Source organism: Suricata suricatta, chromosome 7 (assembly GCF_006229205.1).
Source record: "Suricata suricatta isolate VVHF042 chromosome 7, meerkat_22Aug2017_6uvM2_HiC, whole genome shotgun sequence".
In the NCBI taxonomy this organism is placed as follows: Eukaryota; Metazoa; Chordata; class Mammalia; order Carnivora; family Herpestidae; genus Suricata; species Suricata suricatta.
In genome coordinates this window covers 118,958,111-118,982,992 of record NC_043706.1, presented here as the reverse complement: position 1 = coordinate 118,982,992, position 24,882 = coordinate 118,958,111, and the positions used below count along the sequence as shown (strand labels likewise).

Here is a 24,882-nt window from a genome sequence, read left to right as displayed (position 1 = left end):
TCTGGATTTGGAGTTATAATTAGAAATCTTACACCTACACTTAACTTTTGGAGGGATTCATTCATGCTTTTACTATTTGTATCATTACTTTTTTTTTTCTTTACATTTACAACTCCAATCCATTTGGAGCTTATTCCTGTGTACCTAAGAAATGGACTAGTTTTATATGTGGAATCTAAAAACACCAAACTCGGGTCGCCTGGGTGGCTCAGTCATTTGAGCGACTGACTTCAGCTCAGGTCATGATCTCGCAATTTGCGGGTTCGGGCCTTCAGACTCTGTGCTGACAGCTTCCTCGGAGCCTAAAGCCTGCTTCAGATTCTGTGTCTCCTTCTCTTTCTGCTCCTCCCCCGTTCATGCTCTGTCTCTCTCTGTCTCTTAATAATAAATAAACGTAAAAAAAATTTTTTTTAAATAAATAAACAGAACTACCAAACTCATAAAAATAGAGTAGCATGCCGGTTACCAGGGACGGGGAGGTGGAAGACTTGAGGATCCACAGCTGAAGGGGACAGACCGGGAACTAAGCTGGTAAATGAATCTCGAGAACAAATGCACAGCATAGGGATTAGAGTCGACAACGTTGCGTTATAAAACTTCAAAGTTGCTCAGAGTCTAGATCCTTATCGTTCCCGCCGCACCCACACAAAATGATAATTATGTGACATGACACAGGTGTTAGCTAACGCTACAGTGATAATCATATAACAATATATAAGTGTACCCAATCAATACATTGTACACTTTAACGGTTATACAAAGTTATATATCCATTATACTTCAATGTAAAAATTAAAAACCTCAAAAAAAGAAATAGACATAATTTTACCTTTTTTCCCCCAAATGCTTCAGTACCTTTAAAAAGTCCATTTGTCTCCCCAGAGATTTAAGATACCACCTTCATCATAGTCTAGATTACCATATGAAATGGGTCTGTTTCTGGACTTTCTATTTTATTCCACGTCTTCATGTATCAGCACCACACTGTTGTCAGCACAGGGGCTTTATGTTTTCATATCTGGTAGGGCAAATCTCTCCTTCCCTCCACTCTCCTCACCCCACACCATCGCTTTTCCTTCCCAGTGTTGTTCTAGCAAGACTGTTTTTCCACATGGACTTCAGTAGTAACTTGTCCAGCTACAAAAGAAAAAAGCTCTTTTTGTTGGAATTGCATTCAATTTATAAATTATTTTATCTAAATACCATTAAAACGTTCTTTTTTTTTAAGTTTATTTATTTATTTATTTTGAGGAGGGGAGGGGCAGAGAGAGGGAGAGAGAGAGAATTCCAAGAAGGTTTCTCATTGTCAGTGCAGAGCCCGCCATGGGACATAAACCCATGAACAGAACTGAGATCATGACCTGAGCGGAAACCAAGGGTCTGATGCTTAACTGACTGAGCCACCCAGGCGCCCTGAGGAATAGCCTTTAAATGAACGGAAATGCCTTGCATCGTGTTACAGAGTGTATTTAGAAATATACTGCTCTCAGAAAGCCACAGGTCTCCAGACTCAGGCACGGACACCCAAGCAGACTGAACCACATCATCTATTTGAATTAGTCACCGCTCTTACGGATGCAGGAATATTGGTGAAAAAGGATCATTTGCGGTAGGAAATACTCTGAAATAGGAACAACTTGACTTGAACAAGGTGGGGACAGATAGATATATAGAATCCGGCCAGAAAGCCAGAACCTGACACAGCCAGACAGCACAATAAAAGGGCACAATTAGAGTTCCTATTCCCCTATCACCCAGCCCATGCCCAAGAAAAACAACAACAACAACAACAACCCTGTTTATATGATGTATAATCACACGTGAAACAAAGGAAAGTGCTGAAAAGAAACCTTATGCCATGATCCCAAGCGATCTGAGACACTGAGGAGACAGCGTGCTTCATGTCCCCCTCATGAGAAGGGATTAGAGTCACTTTACAACTTGGGTTCAGCCAATAGGCCAGCTCCTTCTTTCCCTTTTCCACAGTAGACTAACGCATTTGGTTACATGTAACAGAAACCAAAGAAGTCAGCTGACACAAAAAGGGCATTTGTTAAAAGGATATTAATAAAACTCATGGAATCCAAGGAAGAGATGTCAACTACCCAGCCTCTGGAATATCCAGGAACTTCCAAAATGGGAAGGTTCATCCTCTGCCATTAATGTGGCTCAGCTTCCCAAAAGCCTTAATTCCAAATTCCAAAATCTTGAGAAGAATCCAAGAGACCCAGCCAGTATTTCCCTTAGACTTGGGCTCTGCAGACTTCTGCTCTGGGCTCCATGCTTTAGAAAGTCCTGCACATCACAAAACATTAGAACATAAACACATTAAAGAACACACGGTCTGTCCCTGGGATCCAGCTTGCAGTTCATAGTGTGACGCAAATTGTAATCCTAAAGCCTCAGGGAAACACTACTCTACATGTCTTGCTATAGGACCTCGAGTGAAAGGCACACACAGAATCCCAAGCAGGCTCCAGGCTCTGAGGCATCAGCACAGAGCCCAACGTGGGGCTTGAACTCACAAGCTGTGAGATCATGAGCTGAGCCAAAGTCAGACACGTAACCGACTCAGCGCCCCTGTTTTATAAGTTTTATAAGAATACTTCTTTTAAAAAAAATTTTTTTTAATGTTTTATATATTTTTGAGAGAGAGAGAGACAGTGTGAGCAGGGGAGGGTCAGAGAGAGAGGGAGACACAGAATCCGAAGACAGGCTCCAGGCTCTGAGCTGTCAGCACAGAGCCTGATGCAGGGGTCAAACCCACGAACCATGAGATAATAACCTGAGCTGAAGCTGGATGCTCAACAGGCTGTGCCACCCAGGTGCCCCAAGAATACTTCTAAGGTATCCTACGTCCAGTTAATAATTTACCTGTACTTTGTTGCAATCTTGGATGAAAATATGATAAAACTACATTTCATTTTTAATTCTTTGGGTCTTAGGACTACCTACAAGTCAAAATCATGAAAGAAGTAGAAAATATAAAAGTAAATTCAAAAGAGAAACTAGAAATAAAAAACTTTAAAAAATTCTTAAAACCCTAAAATGCACATTTAAATTGAGAACATATAGGTCAAATAATTCCCATAAAACTTTTGAATGGCATATTACAAATATTATATTTATTGAAGCTTTAAACTGATCAAAACAAGAAAATTGTTGCAGTCAAATCCAGAACTTGAATGCATCAGATGGGATTCTTGCCACTGAAGACATTCAAGAACTCATATTGAAAAAAAATGAATATTCTTCACTAAGTGAAGATTTGCAAAGATAATGACTCATGTCAACACCACCATCCAAAAACGCCAAACTGACATCGCTGAATCTGCCAATCGGATGTGAAAGATGAAATCTCTGGGGCTTTCTTGTTTATTAATCATGATCTTGAGAAACGACCCAGCAGCTTTCTGACAGTGTGAGAATGTTTCTTGCAAAATTTACTCCGATGCAAAAAAAAATTGTTTTTATATTCCACTGCCCGAACTTCGCAGAGAATTTAACATTTCATTTTGTATCAAAATCCTTTCAAGAGGAAAAGGAATCTGAGGAAACTGGCTTTAATATTCTAATTTGAAAGACTGGTTATGTTCCTTCTGGCAAAGCCTTCACGACCAATCTTCACAATTAACTTTACAATGAAGTATTACTTTTGTTTTGTTTTAATGTTAATTTTTGAGAGAGAGAAAGAGAAAAACAGAGCAGGAGTTGGAGAAGGTAGAGAGAGAGAGACACACACACACATACAGAGAATCCAGAGAAGGCTCCAGGCTCTGAGCTGACACAAGGCTCAAACGCACTAGCCGTGAAATCGTGACCTGAACCGAAGCTGGACCCTTAACCGAGGGAGCCACCCAAGTGCCCCAGCCTGGTGTGTTTGAAAGAATAACACTGGAGCCCCTGAGTGGCTCAATCGATTAAGTGTCCAACCTCAGCGCAGGTCATGATCTCATGGGTTATGGGTTCGAGCCCCCATGTTGGGCTCTGTGCTGACAGCGCAGAGCCTGGAGCCTGCTTTGGATTCTGTGTCTCCCTCTCTCTCTGCTCCTCCCCTGCTCTTACTCTGTCTCTCTGATCTCAAAAATAAGTAAACATTAACAAATTTTTTAAATTAACGTGAATAATACTATGCATTCTATATGTATCCTGAGCTTGTCATTGAACAAACAAATACATTTACAGAAAATAACTTAGAGAAAACTGGTTTTATTGCAAATGATTTAGAAACTGTATGCCATAGAGCATAATGAATGAACATGTAAGCTTAATAAAAAAAGAAGAAACTCAATATAAGGTTTTAAAATCTTATATATATAATAAAGTGAGAAAAATTATCCCCAAAATAAAAATCTAGGGGCACCTGGGTTTCTCAGTCCGTTGAGCACCCGACTTGGGTTCAGGTCATGATCTCTCAGTTTGTGAGTTCAAGCCCCACCTCAGGCTCCAGGCTGACAGCTCAGAGCCTGGAGCCTGCTTCAGATTCTGTGTCACCCTCTCTCTCTCTACCGCTTTGCTGCTCATGCTCTGTCTTTCAAAAATAAGTAAGTGTTAAAAAAATAAAAATGAAATAAAAGTCTAAAAGTACGAATTTCAATGACATTGTTAACAGAAACAAAATTCATGTTGAAAAATAATTTTGAGAAGTTTTTGAACTACCAGAATAAAAAACACCAAAATTGAAATGAAAAAATGTTTCATTTGTTTTATATATGTTGGAAAATGTGTGAGTTTTAAGTGAAAGTTTTTAAGAAAACACTTTCTGCTTCGGTCCTGCACTAGTTGTGATTTGCACAGTCCCCCCTAGCTCTCTGAGTAGGCATTATTGCCAGTGTGAAACCACACCTTTTGTTAAAAACAAACAAATAAAAATAAATGAAAACAAATAACACAATTTTCCATGCTAGGTATTAATCTGAAAGATTTTCAAGGCAGATCTATGAACATAGCATCATCAGGGCTGGTTTCAAACACAAGCATGCAAACCAGAATTTTGGCCCAAATTCTAGGAGCATTTGTCATATCACATAATGCATAGTATGAATTCGTCACTTGATATGACGTCTGTGCTGTGTCAGTAGCTCAGTAGTGATGAAACTCCATGGGACAATTCAATTATCATAATAAATATTGTCTGAACTTGCCCTTCGAATATAACCTCACCACTGCATGCAGTGAGAATGTCAGCTAAATGCTGCCAGCAATCATGTAGGCAAAATATATGAAGTACCCCAGAAGAGGAAAGCAAAATAACTGAAAGATTCTAAATAAGCAGAAACTGATCTTTTTTTTTTTTTTTTTTTTTTTTTGAGAGACAGAGAAAGACAGCGCAAGCAGGGGAGGATCAGAGAGAGAGGGAGATACAGAATCCAAAGCAGGCTCCAGTCTCTGAGCTAGCTGTCAGCACAGAGCCCGGCACAGGGCTCAAACCCACCAACTGAGATCATGACCAGAGCCGAAGCCGGATGTTTAACCGACTGAGCCACCCAGGTGCCACCAGAAACTGATCTTTGGCGAAGAATGAATTAATCTTGAATTTGGTTATTTGGTGGGTACTATAATTTGCAACTAACTGTGTTAGCCAAAGCTTACTAGAAACTCAAAAGGTGTATTTGGTCCACTTTTAAATAGTTAATAGTATATATTTTTAAATTTAGAGACAGTGTTTTTTTTTTCTGAGTTGAAACTGCATATAAGGTACACAACAAAAGTAGCATTCCAGGAAAGAAAAAGGAAATGAGAATATTTATCCATGAAGGATTCATGTACCTCTAACCTCTAAGCCAATTTCTATAGAGATTACTTTCTCAGCATATTAGAGATTCAGATATAGTCTTGATTAAAGAGAGATTTCAATAAGTTGAGCAAAATGTTAATTACTATTTTCAATTTTTGTAATATTACAACATTGAAATTTTTTAAAGAAAAAATCTTAAGAAATACCATATGAATCTTGCTGTAAGAGACCATGAACATTATATAAGTGATAGTCCCATGTAAAATTAACACTGTTTATAATAGGAGTGCTTGGTGGCTCAGTTGGTTTTATGTCTGACTCTTGGTTTCTGCTCAAGTCATGATCCCAGGCTTGTAGGATTGAACCCTGCATTGGGCTCTGTACTGAGCCTGGAGCCGCTTGGGATTCTCTCTCTCTTTCTCTCTCTTTTTCCCTCTCTGCCACTCTCCCCTGCTCATGCTGTCTCTAAAAATAATAATTTTTTAAATAAACAATAGTTTAGATTCTGTGATTATGTAATTTATTATATGTAGCTCCATTACAGTGATTACACACCATATATTTTCACTTATATCACAATTTTTTAAGTTAAAAAAGCATAGGTAACTTTTATTATTTATTCTGAATCTATTGCTTTAAGATTTTTCAATAATTCCTGTTGCTTATGCCTTTAGAGAGTAAAGTTGAGCCAAACTGAAACTAATTAAAACAGAACTATAATGATGCAAGAAATATCATGCATTACTGTTGATAGAATACAGATTTTGTGAAAATATGAATCATAACATATCTTTAATTTGAATAAAATAGAGGGAGAGGAGAATATATTTTATGAAATGAACATGTATTAAATTATGAATTTATGTGTCATTTTATTGTTCATCCAAACAGAGCTGGTCCAGTCCATCAGCTAAACGTATTGACATGCATAATAATACTTCAAGTGTCTCTAATTTTTGCCAACACTCAGTTGTATAAAGATCATAGCTTTATATACATGCATATCTTTAAAATGCTATTGGTATGAAAGTATGTATCTGTTTTTTTAATATTTATTTTATTTTTGAGAAAGAGAGAAAGAGAGCGAGCACGAACATGAGCATGATTGGGGGAGGGGCAGAGAGAGGTACACAGCACCTGAAGCAGACTCCAGGCTCCACGCTGTCAGCACAGAGCCTGATGAGGGGCTCAAACCTGTGAATTGTGAGATCATGACCTGAGCCAAAGCTGGACACTTAATCTACCGAGCCACCCAGGTGCCCCAAGTATGTATCTATTCTAATATGACATAAGCACGGTTACCAGGGGACCAACCCAGTACCGCTGGGAGCATTTCCCAGAACAAGTGAGGTCATTGTAAGCTAATACGATACCCTCCAAAAGTTCATTTCCTCTTGTGCTAGAAACTTTGATGTCACTATTTTTTCATTCATGTTATGTATTCTGCCTGGAGTGTCCTTATCCGTTCTCTGCCTGGAAAACTTTCTATCCTTCCAGTTCCAGTTGGAGTGAGTTCCTAGGAGGTTTCCCTACCCCGCATTCATACGGTGTGTCCTACATCTCTTTGAGACACCCCTCTTATACCTCTCCTCCTGGAGTATCAAGTATTTTCTGCGTGCTGGTCCATGCCAACAAAGTTTGAGCTTTTCACAAACAAGGACCATGACTTTTTCATGTTTGTTGCCCTGGCATCCAGCTCAGAGATTAGACTTCTGACAATTTCAGAGAATATATATTCATACGACACATTATTACTTTCTGTCATATATTAATATTAAAGATTGTAATGTTCAATACAATTCCTTTATATCTTAATGTATCAGGAGGAGCTTTATTAGCCCATTAACATCAAAATTAAAAATGCTTTATATTCATGGTCCTGATAAATGCTAACAATATTCGAGCCTAAATAAGTTATGGGCCAAGTGAGACATGTGACGTTCTGGAATTTGATGAGTCTTTTTCGAATTGAGTTTTTGTTTTTAATTTTTTTATAAGTTTATTTATTTTTGAGAGAGAGAGAGACAGCATGAGCAGAGGAGGGGCAGAGAGAGAGGGAGACACAGAATCTGAAACAGGCTCCAGGCTCTGAGCTGGTAGCACAGAGCCCGACACGGGGCTCGAACCCACGAACCGTGAGATCATGACCTGCGCCGAAGTTGGATGCTTAACCGACTGAGCCATCCAGGCGCCCCTCTAATTGAGTTTTTAAATGATAATTACAGTAATGCTAATCATAACAAATGAAAACAACACAAAAGGCTGTAACAAAAAAAAATTAAAATCCCTTGCTCTCTTTCTATTCCAGAAAGTAACTACATTTAACAGTGTGCTGGGTTCCCTTCCAGATATCCAGATATTTTTGATACTTTTTCTTACACACACACACACACACACACACACACACAACTACTCACAGTTCATTTTTTTTCTTTTTCTTTCCTTTCCTATTTTTGTTCCCCCAACCAAACTTGGATTGCTATCCAGCTTGTTCTGAAACTTGTTTTCATCACGTTAAACTGTTGTGGTGTGCTCACTAGATAGTCTTTTAAGTGTGCTCGTCAAGATATTTAGATGCTGCGTAGCAAGATATTTTAAGAGTTTTATATCTTCAATTATAGGTACTTAATGAAAACAGCACTCTATTATTTCAACTGGACCTCACACAGAGATCTCACTCATAACTGTTTTCTTGGACAATCTCTTGGAATGTTGGCTTGGCCTTGAAATTCCTGGTTATCAAAGCTCGAGTCTCACTGTGACATCACTCGGGAAGTCCGGGCGTATCCAGCTTTTCCATGCGCAGAAATCGCCCTGGGGATTTCACATCCACCTCATTTGGAAAATTCAGAAAATTATGTAGAAGTCACATCAAGAAAACCTTTGATTTGAAAGTCAATCAAGAGTCATTTATTAACTTGCTCGTACATTTTTTTTTAAAAAAGGGACATATGTACCTATAAACATTTCCTTTAAAAAATGACTCAGGGCTGAAAATAACATTTTTGCCCCCAAAAAAGTTTGGCAAAGAGTTAAGCCACAGCAAACAAGCTACCATATTTCTAAATAAATACGGGATGTTCAGTTTCATTTAGAAGTTTTTTCAGGGGCGCCTGGGTGACTCAGTCGGTTGAGCTTCTGACTTTGGCTCAGGTCATGATCTCACGGTTCGTGGTGGGTTCAAGCCCTGCGTTGGGCTCTGTGCTGACAGCTAGCTCAAAGCCTGGAGCCTGCTTCAGATTCCGTACCTCCCTCTCTCTCTGACCCTCCCCTGCTCACGCTGTCTCTCTCTGTCTCTCAAAAATAAAAATAAAAAACATAAAAATAATTTAGAAGTTTTTTTTCAGTATTTTATTTTGGGTTGCTTGAGGTCCAATGATAACTTCAACCAAAATTATAATCCTTTTACCAAAGAGTATTTGGTCCACATGTATATAGTTTCACATGTATATTTTAGGAGGTAGCAGAGAGAAAACTTTCCTTCGACCCTCTTACGGTCCCTGGCTATGAAAATTAAATTGACATAGATTAACAAGAGGAAAACATACAGATTTTACTGAATTTTAACTGGATTACAGAAGCCTTCACCAGAGAATGAAGACTTGAAGAACTGATCAGGGCAGAAAGCTTTCATATCTTATAGACAAAGAAATAATAAATTTGTGAAGAATCGAGAAGACAAAGAGGCTTGGGCTAGGGGTAGTAAGAAGAAGAAATAACAAGGTTTGTTTATACAGCTTTCTCGGCCCAGTTCCCTGTGCTGCACGATAAGGATGTATCCCTTCCTCCTGGTGGGGGGAGCGTGCACATGGAGATTTAGCTCCTGCTTTCAGAGAATAAAGGCGGGTAGAGTGACCTTCCTGCTTATGCTGTTTTCTCAAATTCCTTCAGCTTAAGGTATTCAGTGTGCCCAGGCACCATATTTTGTAGATAGCATGTTCTGAACCCCGATAAGGACAACTTGTGAGGTGTTTCCCCCAGTAATTCAGAAATGAGCTACGACCCCCATTCCCTTCGCAGAATTAGACTATGAAGACAAGACAGTCTGGACCACAACAGAAAGAAGAAAAATTTGACTGAAAATACCAGCACATCTAAAGGAAGAATGGTCACATTAAAGCTTTGCCCCCATCACCTTCTCCTCAGGGAAAGATCAGGAAGGGTCTAAGAGCCATGGAAGGAGAGGAAGGAGTGAGGGTCCAAGGCCACCTCGGGGGGACACTGGCATCATCAGCTGTCCTGTTCTAATAGACTATTTCTGTGCTGCCCAGCTAACTCAGATCGTCAGTCATCCGCCGTCCCGCTGAGAAAGTACAAATTAGCTTGGACTGAGAAAGTAAACATATGGCCAGCCATTCATCAAGTTGGAATAACAGACATGAGAGAGCCAGCTGCAAAGTTTATGGGAAACAATATTCCTCCCAGGGACATGCCACAGCCATAAAGTGACATGCAACCTTCTTGTTTGAGTAACTACTGCTTCTTTATTCACTGAGAAACCTTCCTCTCTAGTATCATAGATACCAGAAATATTGTGGTTGAAATTCATCACTAAGGATGAAACAGTCCATTTTGCCTGAAGGGTCTCAGTCATTTTGACACAATGAAGCTGCCTCGATTTCCAACCCAGATGTGAGGGGGGGGTCTGGACATCATATTCCGTATCTATCTGAACTTAGTTGTTTCCAAAGAAACAGTGCTCCAAGTCCACACCATAGTCCAAACTCGATGGTGAGTCTTTCCTCACAGCCCTGAACTTAATCTTCACCTTACTTCTACTTTTTTGTCATATCCTGCCATAACTCTGCTCTGCCTTTAATGGCTGGGATGTTTCATAGTTCCTCTGGAGTCCAGTCTTTCACATTACAGTGCTTTTACATCATGAGAAATGTGATTTCTTTAGACATCAGATCTGTTCCTGTTTATGTGGGGCTGATGAGCTAGGACATCCCGTAGGTCTGCCACAGTGGAGAATGTTCTGTGAGAGCATTCATATTTCTCAGTGCACGTTAGTTCTTTCTAGCATTTTTTTAACATTTATTCATTTTTGAGAGATAGAGAGACAGCATGAGTGGGGGAGGAGCAGAGAGAGAGGCAGACACAGAAGCTGAAGCAGGCTCCAGGCTCTGAGCTGTCAGCACAGAGCCTGACGCGGGGCTTGAACCCACAAACTGTGAGATCATGACCTGAGCTGAAGTCAAACGCTTAACCGATTGAGCCACCCAGGCTTTCCAGTTCTTTTTAGCTCTTTAAAATTTCCCGCCTAGAGTGAGTCTGACCCAGGAGATAGACCTATTATTGGAAAACAAGAAAATGAATTTTTAACCCTGTGTCACAGCTAAAGGCTTCCCTGTAGCATCAAATTAGCAACAGCTGGTGGGTATGTTAGAAGACAGCCCCAGAAACTATTTTGTATGAACAAGTGTATAGTCCTCTAACTTCTGCACATTCCAGAATGTTCCCGTTTCTTTTGATAACCATCACATTACCTACAGACATATTTTGGCTCACTTAAGCTTCAGAAGCTTGACAGAATTTTTGTCAAAAAAGTATGAGAATGGAAACTTTAATTTTTGGGGGGTAAGTATTTTTATGTTTTGTATATCAATTCATTAAAAAACAGTTTTAAACAGAGAAAGTGATTTGCAAAGCATTCTTCCTTCTAGATTTTCTCCAAATATGAGATCTCTTAGAGTGGATTTTTTTTTCTTTTTCTTTTTGTTAGAGAAAATTGAGCACATGCATGGAGGGCGGGGGAGGCGGAGGCAGAAGGAGAGAGAAGAGAATCTCAAGCAGGCTCCTTGCCCGTCACAGATTCCGCCTTGGGGCTTGATCTCGTGACCTGAGATCATGACTGGAGCCAACATCAAGAGTTGGCTGCTTACCTAAGCACCTGAGCCACCCAGGTGGCCCTGAATTTTTTCAGACAGGCCTCTGCTGAATACTTTGGTTCTGTGGAGGTACGCAGGGGCTCTGGGGGGGCTGAAATGAGCCCCGGCTTTACACTAAGCAGCTTATCTAGGAGTTTGCCTGAGTAACATGTTTAACTAATGAAAAATAAAGTTTAGAAATCACTGCCTTAGAGCCTTTGATAACCATTCAGTTTGTAAAGTGGGGTACACTGGTTTTAGAATCACAGTGGCCATCAATGCTCCCAATTGCTGTTATGGGGGGAAAATGTACTTCTTGAGAATTTTGGCTTTGAATAAGTGGTTGGGAGCTGACTGGACCTAGAGCTCAGCTCAACTCTTTCTCATCTACTTAAATCGGCCTGTAAGAAAAACAAGATACCATAGCGAAGTTCGGTTTCTCTCCAACAGAGGGCAGTAGTGCAAATACTAACTTGGACATAAGGCAGCCCTGAAGGACTGAGGACTGAGGACAGGCTTGGTGTATTTAGAAGCTGCACATGAACAGAAATGTCATTTGACTTTTTAATGATTTTCTTTTTTGCCCAGAATAAAGCAGGTAACCACATTGTTTTGAACACTTCATTTCCAGAGTTTTGGCTCATTCTTTTCTTACCTTTCATCTATCAGTCTTCTTTCTGTTTTGGAAATGAGAGTTCTGTCTTTGAGAGCCAGGTTAGCAGCTGCCCAGGGGCCCTCTGCACTCTGATGGGCCCTGAAGCCCTGATGTGATTGCTCTCTCCTGGGCTCCGGGAGGCATGGAGCTTCTCTGGAAGACAAGGAAGGAACCAGGCTGGCCTTTGCACCTGGTGTGAAGGGCTCACACTGTTTACATCTCTGAGCGCCAGCTCAGCCCTGACAGCAGCGTGGAATGTGCGCGCTGGTGATCTCCAACTGATGACAGAGACCGCCATCAGCTCAACAACCTGTTTGTGTGTTTCAACTGTAAAATATCCTGGAACACAAAAACAAAAGTCAAAATATTTTTTTTCTGTTAACATCATGCTTTAGTTTGACATATTTCTTCTAAGAACACGCAAAAAGAAAGCGAACAGTTTTCTCAAATACATCCAGCAGGTCAGGCTTTCTTCTCGTTGGCTTGGGACTGTATCAGTGCCTCCTTCTAGTGTCCAGGGTATATTTCTGAGCACACTGCTGCTCTGAACAAAGCTGGGGTCCTGTTAGCAATGGAGATGTGACAGAAGGGATAGTGGGACGGTAACAGCACACGCCACAGACCCACAGAAGTCCTCTAGTATAAAGTGAATCACATGAGTCAATGGTGGCATAAGAAGAATTTTTAGTTTTTGTTAATACCATGGGGATTACTCACTAATTCAACAACTAATTTTTAAACATCTGAAATGTCTTAGATCTCAGAATTCTACTTTGACCCAGTTTGATTTTTGATTCAAGACAATCTATCTGAATTCAACCGTGAAGGTATATCTGAATACCCTTTGATGGTAGACTACATTGGTCAAACCAGACAATCATTCTGGAAGTTATGTTGGATGAAATAAAACACATGCCTAAATGAAGATGTTAAGTAATCAGGTTAAAACAGTTTCCCCATTTATTGGGTCAATTAATGACTGAAAAGCCTTTTTACAAAACAAATTGTCTTGAGACTGAGATTCAAGGTTAAAAGGAAAGGCCCTTCTCTCTCTTAATCTTTGGCGGTGAAACAAAGAGACGGGTTGGAATTTCACAGAATTAATGTGATAGCTCTTGTTCTCTGATCACTAATGAATAACCTGGATGAAATAAACTCTCTTCTTTGCCAAGGTGCTTTTCTTCCCTTTTGATGAACTAATAATCATTTACCTACAGCAATGCAGATTTATTGGCACAGAAGTGTGATTCATATACAGAAAAAAATAGCACATTAAAAATAGGATTGTATTCCAGGACCATCAGCTCTGACGTACAAATTTAATCCTCTATTGTCATCATCATCAAGGGACTATCCAAATCCTTGATTTTACTGGAATTCAATTGTATTGACTGTTCACAAATAAACGGGTCATTGGCTGAAGATCAAAAATCTTTTGTAATATGGTGAAATCTTTTACTATGAAGTACCTTTACCAGGACTCAATGTGCCTCAGAGATTAGAATAGTATAAAAGAGCAGCAGAAAATTACCAAAGAGGCCAGGATTCGGGATTTCATTCTGTCATTGTTATCTGAATCTCGGGCTCAGGGAATCACAAGTCTCTCGAAGGTATGATTGGAGGGTAATGGGTCATTGCCCACAACCCCCTGCCCCATCTTACAGCTCTCTTACCACTGGAGTCCTTGATGGAGGGTGGAGTCTGGGGCCCGAACAGTTCAAGGGGATGGCAAGGCACCCAGTGAGCTTTTCAAAATACCAATGCCTGACCCCTGACAACTTATGAATTTGGTCAGTTTCATCATCTAAAAGGATACTAATTTTAAAGAAAATTATAAATTTATTAAATGATTGAAACATAGACTCTTTTACGTATACAACCTCCTTCTAGAACATCCCTGGAAAGCACTGATGAAAATATTGAATGCCAGCACCCCAAAGTAGCTCATTTAATTTTCTAGCAAACGTAATTTTTTGGGATATTTTTAAATCAACATGTGTTTTTTAAAATAAACATGTTAGGGGCGCCTGGGTGGTGCAGTGGGTGAAGCGGCCAACTTCAGCTCAGGTCATGATCTCACGATCCGTGAGTTCAAGCCCCACATCAGGCTCTGTGCTGACAGCTTAGAGCCTGGAACCTGCTTCCAATTCTGTGTCTCCCCCTCTCTCTGCCCCTCCCCCACTCACACTCTGTCTCTCTCTCTCTCAAAAACAAACTTAAAAAAATTAAAATAAACATGTCTTCTTATTTTAAGTAAAAATGTTTCATTTTAAATAAACATGCATTTTTAAATTTTAAATAAACATGTATTTTATTTTCTTATTTTAAGTAACCATGTATTTCTGTGTAACTCATACTATGGTCTAAGTTCTGCCGTCTGAAGACAGGAGAAATAATTCTTACCTGCCCACATCGGTCTTTCAGTTGTTTGAAGGCACCCCTCTATCTCTCTTAATTAAACCCTGGATCTTTGTTCAGTCATTCTTCAGATAGTTGAGTTTCAGATCCCATTGCCATCCTGGATGGATCTATAAGGAAAAAGATCCTAAAAGTCAATATTTAAGTGAAACTGGGATTTCTCAACACCATCCCCAGAATTTTAAATTAATAGTCCTGGATTGGGACCCAGACATTGGTAGTCTTTGATTCTCCCCAAGTGATTCTAATTTGATCCAGGGCTGAGAAGAGTATGGTCCTGCCCTGAACTTAGCACCTCTGGGTGCTACAAAAGGCCGATGAAATGGGTGCTTTCTTTGTTCTAGACGCTAAAGTTCCTCGGAGGCAACCTATGTCATATACAGGATGTTAGTGATAGTCTTAAACACTCTGGGCTCAGACTGGGTGTAAGGTTAATCCAAAGGCTTATGTATTTGTCGGATGACTTTCTATTAACTTACACTTTTCTGGTTCTCTAGGAATGGAGTTGATTTTTGGACCTAAGTCCAGAAATTTGGTTTTTACTTATTGCCGGCCAGTGTATTATTAGTAATAACAACGGAAATAGTATTTGAGCATAACTGCATCCTAAACACAGCACTAAATGCAGTCTTTTCTTTCTACACATAATTTTACTTGGCAAAACGCATAAAAGTGCTAATATCTGCTTTTAGCATACGAATGTTTAATCAACCGAAGTACAAATGGATAAAGATCAACACTTGAATATGAAAATTAACTCCAAGTTTTAGAAAAAAATGGATTGAATTTCAACAAACTTAATTAAAGTGTCATCCAATTTTTGGAAATACAAATGCCACTGGACAGGCTGTTACTGTTGTGTTTTTCTCACCTGAGGTTTTTCTATTCCTCAGTTTTAATCCATTATCTTAACTGAATCTCGACTGCAGTCCTATGGGAAACAGATTATTATTATCCCCATTTAACAGGTGAGAAAATTGAGATTTGAATAGATTCAATTGGTTCCCTTACTCCAGTCTATTAAAACCATTTCAGGGTTCCGATTCCATCAGACCAGTCTATATTCTATCTTCACATGCCTACCACAAATGTCAGTTTTCTTCAGCACTCACAGATGTAATCTGGGCACCATAGAAATCCCCTTTAGTTGTAAAAATGTAGAACAGGAGGAAGCATCCATGGTGAGTCCTTCTACTAGAGACCTCCGTCCAGGATGCATTTGCCAGCATTTTAGGGCTACGTCAGTGCAAACAACTATGACTCCATTAATATGGACACATCTTTCCCTTTTGTCTGCAAGGACATCATGGGTCCCTTGGTCAATACCATGCCAGAATCTGTATTCGCTGTTCCTACTTCTCTCGTAAACCCATCAATTAAGGAAATGAGCACTGTCCAGATGCACTTGTTCTAATGAACCAGATGCTGTCTCCAGAAAGCAGCAGCCCCCTCTCCCCCCATCCCCCCCCCACCCCGGGATCACCATGTCGTTACATCACAGACCATCTTTTTAATACGTTGCCCCAGGATTTTATCTAGTACTAACATCAGTCTTGCTGACCTACAGTTTTCTGAAACCAAATCAATATGTTCTGTGTGCTTTTTTCTTTTTTAGACACCTTCCTTGCTATCTCTGACTGCTCAAAGATCTTGACTGGTAGTTAAGAAACCTCCTCTCTGTGTCTACCCTCATTTGCATGAGCCAGAGAAACCTGGCTGCCTCTGTTTGGTGACATGTCATCCTCTCTATTTCTTTTTGTAAACTACTCTCAAATCTTGGGCTTCCATTGACCTGCCTTTCTCCCTCCAAAAAGCCTTCCCCGTAGAGAACACCAAACTTGGGCTATTCTGCGTTCCCTCTGAAATCTATCAACATTGCCTCATTTGCCCCAGGCAGTGGGAGATTACTTCCTTGTTCTTCTTGCTCAAATAAAACTCAAAGCCCCTCTTGTAATTTCCCTTTGTATTTTCCTAAAGTTGAGTTTTGTATCCTTTTCAAGCCTTAGCTCACTCTGGGCAGTAGCCTTCCAGATACCTTAAGCTCATAATTGTAGGCTAAATGCAAGTTTAACCTCACACTATGAATACAAGGCTAACAAGTCATATATCAATTCCAGCATCAGGAGGAAATATGTTATGTGTCCAGTCTTTCTCGTTTCATGAGCAGATCAACCACCTCTGCACTAACTTCAAAACACATCATATTTGAAAGCACTCTTCTCAGAACTGCAGGATATCGCCTACAGCAATATTAACAAACTCTATAGGCCACTGTGATGTGTCGAAGACTCAGGAAAAACCTACTCACTCTACTGGGAAGAGTTTTGTCCCAGAAAATGATATTACAAGTACTAATATTTTTGAATCCCTCTTATCATCAGCCAAGCCCAAGTTTTTTGGAATGATGAGTCACTTCGGGCTCACTTTCACAGGCCAAATAGTTGAAAGGTCTTCAATCAATGAGGAGGCTACAAGAGCACTTTGGGAAGTAAATAGAGGGCCTGAATATTTCAGTAGACAGTGGTTTTTGCTCTCCAAATAGAAGGTTAGCCAGTTGTACACCACGATCAGCAAGGTCCCGTTCACAGCAGATACAATTTTAAGCCACATGCTCTCAGAGCCATGGTTGTCCACAGAATTCCCTCTCCTTGTCTCTCTGCCATCCCCACCCCACCCCCTTCCTGACCTACATAAGCCTGCATGTGGCAGGCAGACATTCTCCCTCTCCCACTTTGTCTTGTCATGGCATTGTGTGGTCATCCAGAAGAGGGGTATGCCTCATTTGCATACCTCCCTCTCAGTGTGGGCATGAAAATTTGCTCTGCTCTCCGTGGGGCCAGTGACAGGGCCATGACCTTGTCCAGGCATTCTGGTCTTTAGTTAAGGGATCAGACATATTTTTTATTATTCTTATTTTTTTTATTTTTTTATGTTTATTTATTATTGAGACAGAGAGAAGCAGAGCATGAATAGGGGAGGGGCAGAGAGAGAGGGAGACACAGAACCTGAAGCAGGCTCCAGGCTCTAAGCTGTCAGTACAGAGCCCAATGCAGGGCTCAAACCCACTAACCGCAAGATCATGACCTGAGCCAAAGTCAGACACTTAACCAACCACCCAGGGGCCCCTATTATTCTTATTTTTAAAAATCACTAAGGGTGCCTGGGTGGCTCAGTCGGTTGGGTGTCCAACTTTAGCTCAGGTCATGATCTCGCGGTCCACAGGATTGAGCCCTGCTTTGGGCTCTCTGCTCATAGCTCCAGAACTTGGAGCCTGCTTCAGGTTCTGTGTCTCTCTCTCTCTGTGCTCCTCCCCTACTTGTACTCTGTCTCTCTCTCAAAAATAAATAAAAACATTAAAGAATTTTTTAAAATCACCTAAGCGCGCGTACATGCAGCAAAGTACACATATCTAAGTATTCTGCTCAACAATTTTTCAACTGACCCATCACCTGAACAAGCAACAGAACCTTACTTGCACCCAGAAATTCTCTTCCTGCCCTCTTCCGACCCTCTCCATGCCCCTCAACAAGGATCAGCAGCACCCTGACTTCTCCTAGCACAGATGGCCTGACCTGTCCTTGAACTTCGTCTAAATGGACTCAGAGCCGACACACTTTGGCAACTCACTTATTTTTCCACAGTGTCTGTGAGATTCACTCAGGTGGTTACACGAAGTCATAAATTGTTTACTCTCATTGGTGGATCACATTCTATTTGATGACTATTCCTGACTTCTTTATCCTTTCCACTATGGGCGTACATCGGTTAGTTTCCATTTTGGGGCTATTACAAACAGCACTGCTTTCAAGACTGCAGGCTTTGGTGATCACATGTCTGTTGGGTAAACATTTAGGAATAGAATTGCTAAGTCACAGGGTAGGCACGTGTCCCGCCTTCCTAATACTGCTTACTTGGTGTAATTTCTTCCTCCTCTTTCTTCCTCTCTTCTTCCTCCCATTTTTTTTTGTCTTTTTCAAGCACATATTTAACAAGATAAAAAACCCGCATGTACTGGCTTACATCCCTATGTTTACAGATAAAGGATAAACCTTCACCAGCTTGATCGCCAGAAATTAAGAGACCAGAAGCTGTTCCCCAGCTTTTTCTGGGAGTTCTTAAAGAGGCATCTGCGCCACTGGGCCTGATTTACCATCTTGAAACGCCCAGGAGAAGGAAACTCTGGACCCAGTTCTCCGTGGTGCCCACCTGTCTGACCCAGAAGGGACGGGGCATGCCGCTTTGCTGCTCAGTGCAAGAACTGGACAGCCACTGCCCTCCGTGGCCCACAACACAGCGGCGACCAGGATATTTCCACATAGGGTTTTACATGACAGGAAGGGGCGCCTGGGTGGGTCAGTCAGTTACATGTCTTGACTTCGGGTCAGGCCATGATCTCTCAGGTTGTGAATTCGAGATCCCTGTTGGGCTTTATGCTGACAACTCAGAGCCTGGAGCCTGCTTTGGATTCTGTGTCTCCCTCTCTCTCTGTTCATGCTCTGTCTCTCTTTCAAAAATAAATAAACATTAAAAAAATTTTTAATCTTCTTTATACATGATGGGAAATACCACACAGAGCATAACTCACATTATTATGGCTAGGTGTGGCATCTCTCTGGGAGCCTAACCAGCCCAGTCTCGTCCTCCCCTTGTGGAGCTGCCTCCCTGCTGTCTCCGCTACCCCTGCCCCTGAAGGCCTGGAGAACTGGCTCCTTCCACTCCAGCACTGCCATGTTCTTCCTGTCATTGGCTGGGCACATTTTTATGCCAGCTTAAGGGCCACTCTTGCTAAATTCTGCTAAAAGATCTATCTATCTATCTATCTATCTATCTATCTATCTATCATCTATCTATCAATCTATCATCTATCTGTCTATCTATCTATCTACACATGGATTGGCATCCAGAGCTCCTGAACCTGAACCTGAATGTGGCATCCACTCCTTTGTTGTAGGGTGGCCTTGAGCAAGTCACTCAACTCCTGGTTTCTCACTTTCCTCATCTAAAAATTTAGATTAGGGGCACCTGGGTGGCTCAGTTGATTAAGCGTCCGTCTTCAGCTCAGGTCATGAACTTGCTGTCTGTGGATTCGAGCCTTGCATCAGAGTCTGGGTTGACAGCTCAGAGCCTGGAACCTGCTTCAGATTCTGTGTCTTCCTCTCTCCCTGCCCCTCCCCTGCTCATTCTCTGTCTCTCAAAAATAAGTAAAGATTAAAAAAATTGAAAAATTTAGATTAATAATGATTGCCACCTCTCAGGATACATTTGAAGATCACAAGAGATCGTACAAGTAAAGTGTTTCAGCCCCAGGCTGGCAGAGACAGTCAGCCCAGAGACGATGAGGTTATTAGCTAGAATGGCCTCAGTCACAGAAAACTAACTTCCCAAAGGCATCTGCGGTCACGTGGTGATCATTTCAGTGCACACAGCCCATCCTCAGCTGGTGTGTATGGATTTCAGATTTGTGTTGTGGGGCATTCTTAGGAAAAAGGGGCGAGGGAGAGTCTGCCCCCAGAGGTAAATTCAACTCAGGTAGAAATGGTGTATAATTGTTTAGTGGCAAATTTTCTTCAGTTTTACAACCTATTAGAGTGCAATCCCAGCCAGGGGGCACCTCGTTACATACAAATGTGTGAGAGAAGAAAGAGACAGCAACAGAGAGACAGGGAGACAGGGAGAGAGACAGAGCTTGTTACAACAGCTCAATAACCACAGAGGGGTCTGATGAAAGGAGCCTGGACAGACGAGATGGCTTTGTGGAGGCCAGGCTGGAGGAACAAGGAAAGGTCTGGCCTACCTGGTTTAGAATCTGGGCCACGTTACTTACTAGCTCTATGTTCTTGAACTTTGCCTTTTCCTATCTGTAGAATGAAGACAGCCTTATCTTTCTGAGAGAATTGCTTTGTGACTTAGAGTTAATGTATCTAAATTATCTAGCCTAGTAAATCTAGAGGCCTTATAAATGGCACATATTATTATTTGGGATTCTACCCACTCACTCTCCCCTCACACACACTCATTTGCGTGCACAGGCACGCACACACACACACAGCATCCTGCTAACAAGAACAGAAAATAGCTCTGTTGATAATCATCATGTGATATTTCTAGCAGAACATAAAACAGTACTTTCAATGGAACATGGATGAGACCAAGTACACAGTGTTTCCCTAGAAGGTTCTACCACAGCAGCGAAACTGATCACTGATCTCTGAATGCTGGCTTCTTTCTTACAAAGGGTACCCCCATCCACTTTGTTCCTCCTGACCCCTCAACTAAGACGTCTGAGATTACTGAAATAAACCCTTCTTGACGACCTCCATCCAAAACATCCTGCTCTCTCTGGACCTCTTCTCAGAATTACCTAGCTCCCTCTTACAGACATGCTCTTTGCGTCCATCAGAGTTGTTTTCTCCCTTGGAGTAGCAAGCAAAGGAAACCTTCCCCCTCCCTCCCTCACATGATGGTCTCGGTTGTCTCTAGATGGTGAGCTTTGACACTAAAGAGTTAGCATGTCGAAAGACAGATCGACAGAGCATAGATAGATAGATAAATAGATAGAAATGTTAACACAGATAGATATACCTATCCATATCAGAGAGAGAGAGACTTTTAGAGAGAGATACTCTTAAATCATTCTGGTTCTCTACAGTTTGGCGACCTCCCTTGGTCACACCAGTCCACGACTCACGCCAATGTACTTTAACATAATAACACAATCGTATAGCCCTTACTATGTGCTGGGCAACGTTCTAAGCCCTTTGCCTGTATTAACTCATGTGACTGCCACAGTGAGCCCATGAAATCCAGTGATGCTGCCCCCATCTTGCGGCTGCAGAGAGTGAGTCACGCAAGGATCCAGTATCCTGCCCAGGCTACACTGCTGATGGACCGGAGTGCACTGGATGGGGAACGAGGGCACGTCCCTGTGGCACTGGATGGGGAACGAGGGCACGTCCCTGTGGCAGCAGAGCGAGAATCCCGACTCCAGAGCGGTCTCAGCACGTCCCCAGCAGCTCAGAGTTCAAACTGAGTTGGGCGCCCCCCAGCGCTCACTCAGCCCTGCAGATTGGTGGGCTGTATGGTGACATCATTTCCGTTACTGTGCATGTTCTGAGAAGTTCCTGTCGCAGGAATCTTTTAAAGATTGTTGACTAGATATTCTTTCATTCCTCCATCTTCTCCCTTTCTCTTTTCCTCCCCCTTCACCATCTCTTTCCTTATATTTTCTTTCTGGAGGTGGTTTAAGGGATTTTGAGAGGGTTTTTTTTTTGTTTTGTTTTTTCTTTATTGCAGAGAGAGTGGCCAGCATGATTAAGGTCTTGCCATGGCTCGGTGCCAGTGACACAGTTTGCAGGGATGACCTCATCTGATCCTCCTGGAAGCCCCTTCTGAGGTAAACGCTTAGCTCATTCTCACTTCACAATTGAGGAACTGGAAACTTGGGTCCACTTCCTGGTCAATGGTCACAGTAACTAAGTGGCAGAACCAGATCTCTGGACCCCAAAGCCTTCACTGGCCACCTCCACACTTTACTGGAAACCTGGCCCAGAATCCGAGCCAGAGAAGAAGCCTTCTTCTCTCACAGAAGCTGATTATTCCCAGAATTCCATGCTGCGTCAACAACTACCGGCTTATTCTAGACCCGCCCGTGTTACAACTCACACCCCCGCCGCGGAGGTGGGCGGTCTTCACAATATCCCCCGGCGAAAAATACCATGTGGCAAAATATTCTTTTAGAAGCCTTACGTTTTAATGGCAGAATCTTTCAAAGTAAATGTAAGTTTCAATTTATTGACAAGGAAATATGTCCATAATATGTATTGTTCAGTGAACAAGGTAACTTCTAAAAAAGTACGTATGTTATGGTCCTATTCTTATAAAAACAAAGCAAAACAAAAATACACAAATATAAATGAATATGTAATTGTAAATATAAATGGTGATATATTTTTTAATTCTGGGAGGACATACACCTTAATGTTAATAGTGTTTCCATTGGTTTGTAGGATTAAGAATGATTAATAAAAATTTTTTTATTGTTGTTTTATACCTTTGTAATTGGAAATAAAAAGCAGTTTCCATTTTGGAAACAGTCTATGCAAGGAAATTAGATGGAGGAAAGAGGAATTATTAAAGAAGAAAAGAGTCTTTTGCAAACGTTTTTTCTCATTTAAATCAAATGGGAAAATCTACATAAGTATCGGGTACACATGGTGGAGATACATATAATGTGTGTGTGATGGCCGGTGGCTGGTGGGTATATGAAGGCTGGGGGACTGTATATATCTGTGTCAAAAAGACTGGTAGTGAGCATATCAGGACAGAGAAAGGTCCTCACCTACATGCAAACCACGACTCAGCGGTCCCCAGCAGGTGTGACTCTGCTGTGTGCTGCCCCCCACCTTCTTGTGCCACCATCATGGCACTTGCCACTGCTGAGACCAGCCCCCACATCAACCTCCCCCACCTCTCTGAACACCCATTCTCCTTCTCCACCCCACACCCTGGAAGAGAACATTCTAGCAGCTGGCATCCCATGGAGCAGTCTTGGCTCACTCCTAGTGTAGGCTTCCTCTGCATGGTTTCTGGCTCCATGTGACCACAGAACTGAGGCCTGAGGTCATAGGAAATGTGGGGAGTGACCTAGAACCCTAGACGTCAGGACAATGAAGACCACGGCTTCTCAAACTTGAATGTGCACAAATGCACCCCGGCGGATTCTGACAGAGCCTGAGACTGCACGCTTCAGGAGCTCTCGGGTGAGGCTGATGCTCTTGGTTTGAGCCACAAGCATCTAAGCCTTCGTGGAGGCTGTCCGGTGGGGCGCAGACAACCAGAAGCGCTTGTTAGGACAGTCCACCTTTGTAAAAAGCCCTCTGTAGTTTCAGTGTACGGTGCAGAATGTGTTACATTGTGGGGTGTTAGGAGAGGTATGGCCTGGGGGAAATGGAAAACGTTGAGGAGGGTTTATTTATAAAAGGAAAGTTTTTCGAGGATGTCTGTGTGGGGCCTAAGGAACCGTACAGTCAAGGGAGGTGCTTGGTAGCAGCAGAGCTGTTCCCGCCCAGCACCTAAAGGGACAGCCCTCACCAGAACCAGGAAGGAAAGGGTCGTGCAGCATCACGTTTGAGAGACAGCCTCTGTCTCTGAGAGAGAGAGAAGGGAGGAGGATGAATCCCTGGTCTCACTCCCCTCCTCCAGTCTCCTGCCAGCTTCTCGTGGGGGCTTGGGGCAGGGTCCGTGCAAATCAGCACCCGGGAGCGGACAGCAGGAAGGAGAAAAGCGGGAGAGGCGATGCCGGCAGGCAAATGCACACACCGAGCACAGGGGCTCTCAGAAGAGATATTTCTAGGGGCTGACAGGGAACTCAAAGCCGAGTTCACGGAAGGAAGGCTGATTTGTCACTAGGCTTCCCTTCCGTTAGAAAAGCCTGAATGATGAAGAACCACAGAGGATGTAAAGCTTAAAAAAAAGAAAAGAAAAGAAAAAAACAAGATGAAGAGAAAGAAAATTCTAGAAGAAAAAAAACAGGCCCATGTCATTTTCTTCTACATTTATCAACAATTTGAGACACTTTGGGGAAAACAAATATGAACAAACAACAATCCTCTCCTAGGGAAGTTTACGAATGATTACAAAATGCAGCGTGAGAAAGAGGGTATATATCTCTATTAGGGGTTTTTTGTTTATTTGTTTGAAACAACAGAACAACTCCTGGCTAATTCAAGCAAAAAGTGATTTGCTTTAAGAATATTGGTGACTTTCAAAACGACTAAAGCCCTGCCCAGGAACCAATTAGGCTTTACTTAGAGAGAAGAATTATTTTCTATGTAATGTATCAAATAAAATTATATTAGCCATAATGTAGTGAAAAGATTTATATTTTATGCATGTTTCCAAGTTAAGTTCAAGGATTCTGGGAAGCTGTGATGTGAAGGCCGATCTAAGTAAGAAACTCCTTAAAGTGGAAGGATAATCCAGGCAAAGGGTGTCTTCAAAGGTCCAGTGAGTGGCCTTTGGGGTCATTTCACAGGGTGTCCAGGAACATGGATTTTGACAGGGCCACAGGTGTGAAATGAACCTATTCATGATCGTTGAGCTCATGATTAGCACACTCAACGTGGTCACCTTCCCCTAGGGACCACATGCCTGGTCAGGAGGCAGGGACTAAGGGCAGGGGTCAGAGCGGAGAAAGGGCTTAA

At 41.8% G+C, this 24,882-nt stretch overlaps 1 long non-coding RNA gene across 5 annotated transcripts; it reads right to left on the bottom strand.

Moving 5' to 3' along the window:
* Positions 1-987: 987 nt before the first annotated feature.
* On the bottom strand, positions 988-21,860 carry LOC115296661. 5 transcript variants are annotated; one of them, XR_003910985.1, is made up of 5 exons: positions 16,989-17,349; positions 15,552-15,611; positions 14,666-14,790; positions 12,263-12,601; positions 988-1,137 (listed from the first exon to the last, which is right to left on the bottom strand). It is a non-coding gene; the product is annotated as an uncharacterized LOC115296661 (long non-coding RNA). The 5 variants fall into 5 exon arrangements; XR_003910984.1 differs by lacking the exons at positions 988-1,137; positions 16,989-17,349 and adding an exon at positions 21,412-21,860 and having other exon boundaries at positions 12,158-12,601; XR_003910983.1 differs by lacking the exon at positions 988-1,137 and having other exon boundaries at positions 12,158-12,601.
* Between the last annotated feature and the right edge of the window lie 3,022 nt (positions 21,861-24,882).